Below are 5,002 nucleotides of genomic sequence, written 5' to 3' on the forward strand. Positions count from 1 at the left end.
TGGCGACGTCCACAGACCTGTTGGCTCTGTAGGTGAACTGCAGGGGGCCAGCAGGGGGAGGTGAGGGACTGGAGGTGGGCAAGACCAGGCGTTCAACAGACGTCAGAGCCACAGGCCTGTAGTCATTAAGTCCAGTGATCCGGGGCTTCTAGGGGACAGGGAGAATGATGGACCACTTGAAGCAGACTGGGACATGGCATGACTCCAGGGAGGTGTTAAAAATGTCTGTGAAGACAGGGGTCGGCTCTCCTGCACAATGTCTTAAGGTGGTGGGAGAGACACCGTCTGTGTGTGATGATTTGTTCAGAAGAAGTGTCAGAGGCAAACATCTTATCCCTGTTTCCTGTGTTTCCTGCTGCCTGCAAAGTATTTTACTGTGTGCACGCTGCTTTCCCCTCGCTTCAGCAGGGCTCGGACCCTATGAATTACAACAAATATCAAACATGTCGACAGGGCAATCAGTATTTGTGCTCATTGTGCACAGGTAATGGCAGCTTATAACCCAGTGCATGACACAGACACATGAAGGAGCTAAAATTCAGCCGGATTTTGAAATTGTCATACAACTGAACTTTGTTAAAAGCTTGGCCTGGAAAATGCTGTGTATTGAGATTAGTGAGATTTATCAATGATGACAACCTTAGAAAATACTAAAACACACACAAAAAGAAAACACGCACACAGACACAAAAACATGCAAACAAAACAAAAAGCATGTTGTTGTTACCACTTTGGCCTCATGGGTTCACTCCCGGGCCTCGACCGACTCTTGTCGTTTCCAAATGTGTGTGTGTGTGTGTGTGTGTGTGTGTGCCCACTGTACTTAAATTCCTCAAAATTACTACAGCCAATGTCAGTGAACAGTGAGTTTCACAAGCACACAAAGAAATGATAATAACATGGGCTGACTATATAATCATAATAATATCGGAAGCATTATGAAATAAGTATGATTGATAAAATAAAAACAGAATAGATCTAGTACAGAATAAATAATATGGACAGATAAACAGTATAGAACTTGCAGTGTAAATGCAGGGCAGTGTTAAAGTTATGATGTGTTGATGAGACTAATTGCAGAGGTTCTGGTCAATGGACAGTAGCCTCCTGCTGAGAGAGATTGGCTCACACATAGTTCATGTCCAGGGCGAGAAAGTTCAGTAGCGACTTGACCTCCTTGGCCCTGAGTCCTCTACCTCCCAGGGGGTGTATGCATAATGTATCCATTATGCATTATGATAACTGTTACTCTTCCTTTTCTTATTTGTCTTAGCAATAGTGGCTTAATAAAGATTACAAGGAGTCAATGAAATAATAGATTAACTTGTGCTACCCTCAAAGATAGTGCACGGGCACCATGTCCTTTTAACAGGGCCTTACAGTGACCCAACAAATAAAAGTAAAATGGTACAATACGTCTGGATGCTGCTTTGTCTTGGCTGACACTTCTCTGCAACATTCTGATGCTCTGGGGGCAGACCAGGCAGTGGTGATTCTCTTCAAGGAAGAGGACTGGTTGCAATTATGGCAATACTCATCTGCCTGAAGAGTGGGTCCAGTTCGCCTCAGACGGTCCCTCATCTGCCTGAAGAGTGGGTCCAGTTCGCCTCAGACGGTCCCTCATCTGCCTGAAGAGTTGGTCCAGTTCGCCTCAGTCGGTCCCTCATCTGCCTGAAGAGTTGGTCCAGTTCGCCTCAGACGGTCCCTCATCTGCCTGAAGAGTGGGTCCAGCTCGCCTCCGACGGTCCCTCATCTGCCTGAAGAGTGGGTCCAGCTCGCCTCCGACGGTCCCTCATCTGCCTGAAGAGTTGGTCCAGCTCGCCTCAGACGGTCCCTCTTCTGCCTGAAGAGTGGGTCCAGTTCGCCTCAGTCGGTCCCTCATCTGAAGAGTGGGTCCAGTTCGCCTCAGTCGGTCCCTCATCTGCCTGAAGAGTGGGTCCAGCTCCAGTCTCCCTCGTGTCCGTCTGTCCGTCTGTGAGAGTCGGATCTCTCCTTCACTGGAACTCCTCCAGGTTTCTACGCTTTTTTCCCAAAGAGGTTTTTTTTTTGTAGTTTTTCCTGGCCGAGAAGGAGAGTCTAAGGACAGAGGACCCTGGGACATCGTCCCTCGCCACCACAGACATTGTCTGACTCCATCGCCACCACAGACATTGTTGATTCATTTCTCCCTGTGGCCCTCAGAGGCAACTGTTGTTGTGATTTTGGGCCTTACAAAAATAAATTGATTTGATTTGATTTGAATACTCCTCACTCAGCAAGCCTGGGAAGGTCTAGACTGAGGAGGATGGATGATTTGTATTATTATTTACCATGATTTAACCACTGACATTTTTGATCTCGGAGTCCTGGCCCCAGAGCAGAGCCTATTGTAAATGTTTTAATTGTAGGGCAAACCAAAACTTCCAGAGGAGCTATGTAGGCTGGACATGCAAACTCCGCACAGAAAGGCCCCACCCACGCCTCCCACGAATTGAACCCAGGACCTTCTTGCTGTGAGGCAATTGCTGAACCTTAGAAAAAACACTGAGAAGCTGTACTTTATGCTTACTAGCCCATGTGTTTTAGATTTAGAGATAGCGTTTGACTGTGTTCTGTGTATCTCCCAGGGGTGTTCCCGTTGTGCAGAGTCCAGGGCCCATTGCTAAGGACTAAGGTGAAGAATGTGTGACCTAGTAGAACCACAAGTGTCCCATTCTCAATAGAATGTTTTTTCAAGTCACTGGCTTGTTTTAAAGTGAGGGAGGGAGATGGGCAATTGGATCAATGTGGCATCTTCAGTATGTATTAGGTGTAATGTTGGTCACCTATGGTCATGAGCGCTGGGTCATGAGTCATGACCGAAAAGACAATATCTAGAATGGTTGAAATTATTTTCCAAGGGAGGCCGGGGGATGCCGTTAGAGATGAGCTCAATCACCTGAGGGAGGATGGAGTACAACCAATGATGCATTTCATTTAGAGGAATCTGCTGAAGTGGCACGCCTCTTGGACCTGACCTCAGACATGCTGGTGGAACTACGTATCTCAGCCGGCTCGGCAACACAGTGGGATCTTCCTGGAGGAGGATGTAAGAATTGAAAGGGGAATCTGGGCATCTCTGCTTGGACTACTTCCCCAAGTAAGTGAAAGAATATGGATATGGATAGATGGAAGTGGTAGAAATATGGTATAAAATGGGAACACAATTTTGTGAGAACGCAATTTCAAACAACACTTATTTTAAACATAAGAGAATATTTAGTGGGGTTAGGGGAATTACGTAGGACTGACCTGAACTATTGCCTATTGGCCGAGCAACATACCAAATCCTGTTTCCTTTATTCAGTAGACCCATTGTTCCCAGTCTGCAGTGGAGCTGCCCCCATTGACTGATCGCACAAGTCCCCCCATTAATAATTCACATTCAATTCAAAATAATGTTTTTCCTTCAAATACATATAATAATGCCTGTGGCCATGTTTCTCAAACTATGGACCTTTGGTACTTGTACCACAGTGCAATCTCCTGGTTAGAGTAAACCTCATCCACTTTGTCATAACGAATGTAGCAGTAATAAATATAATTTTAGACCTAATTTTCACTTGGAATAATACTATTAAACACTTTAGAGAGAACCATTGGTCCATAATAATACTTGAATTCAAATGAATTATGTTAAGTTGAATGCAAACACTACATTATTTTATGCTCCTCTTGTGGACAACCTTTTGAGGTTACCTCTACTGTGCCTCCTGGGCCCCTTAGGAGGCCTCGGGAGGCCTCAGACCCCACTTTAGGAACCCCTGCCCGATTCCAAAAGATGGAATTTAATTCTTATTCTATTGTGGAATTGGATAGATGTAATTACACAAAGTAGGAAGTTTAACATCTCCATTGCTTCTAATATATAGTACTGGTATGTATAGCGTATGTGTACTCAATATGAGCTTTAGTGTGTCACAGGCATTTATAGTGCTTGAGACAGACGTGTTGGTGCCGGGACAGCTGGGTGCTAAAAAGGTCACAATTTAGGCTACAAATAAGGCTGTAAATTCTGTTTTAGGGATCACATTCATGGTGTAAGTCTAATGCTATGTCACCAGAGGGCTCAGGGGTACAGTAGAGTAGCCCAAAATTGTACTCAAGTAACAGTTAAGTTACATCAAAATAATCTTACGCTACTTGAGTACAAGAAAAAAATGTAGTGGTAAAATAATTGAGGAAACTATTCTACAAGTACTTTTATACCTTCTGCTTACAACAGCATACTTTTACTCATTTATGAAATGTTGACTACCCAAAAGTAAGAATACATTTGCATGCTGATTTGGAGTACCTTTACAACATAGTAGGGTATATTATAATAAATATAACGCTGAGTTGCCCTGAGTACAAATATTAGGGCTCCACAGGTGATCATGTTTGACCAGTCAAACTGACAAAGCCTGAGCTCCCTGAAATCTGTAGGCAGATGGACTTTAAATAAATACATTCCAAATGTTGGTCTTTGCTGTTATGTTCATTGAGGATTCATGTTTCTTTTCACTTCACTTTCTTTTTTGTTAAATTAAACGTTTCAAAAGTACTAGTCTATCCACTAGTATCAGAATAAAACGTTGCACTTCTTAACCTTAACCTTCTTAACCTGTATCTAAATTAATATAGAAGATGCTTAGTAAACATTTTACAATTTCAAATGTTTTGCTGTATTTTAACAGTTAAGTTAGGCCAATGCCTTTACTTAATTGCTGTGTTAATTGGGCTCTTGTCTGTCAAGTATCGACCCATTACTTGGCGATGATCATTTAAATGGCCTTCAGAAAGAGGGTGCCAGTGAATCAAAGTCCAAACATCAATCCTGAGATCAGTTTGCGTTTTTTCTAATAATAATAATAAGCATGATTGAAATTGACAGAAATTTACTTTTGTTTCACTAAAGATGCTGTATTGACTCATAGCCACAAGATGGCAGTACAGGCCCAAATTGTTAACGTCAAGTCGCTAATAACACAATCATAGTACA

The sequence above is a fragment of the Eucyclogobius newberryi genome, unplaced genomic scaffold (genome assembly GCF_026437365.1).
Source record: "Eucyclogobius newberryi isolate DKJ021-1_F unplaced genomic scaffold, fEucNew1.0.hap1 SCAF_10, whole genome shotgun sequence".
Taxonomy (NCBI): Eukaryota; Metazoa; Chordata; class Actinopteri; order Gobiiformes; family Gobiidae; genus Eucyclogobius; species Eucyclogobius newberryi.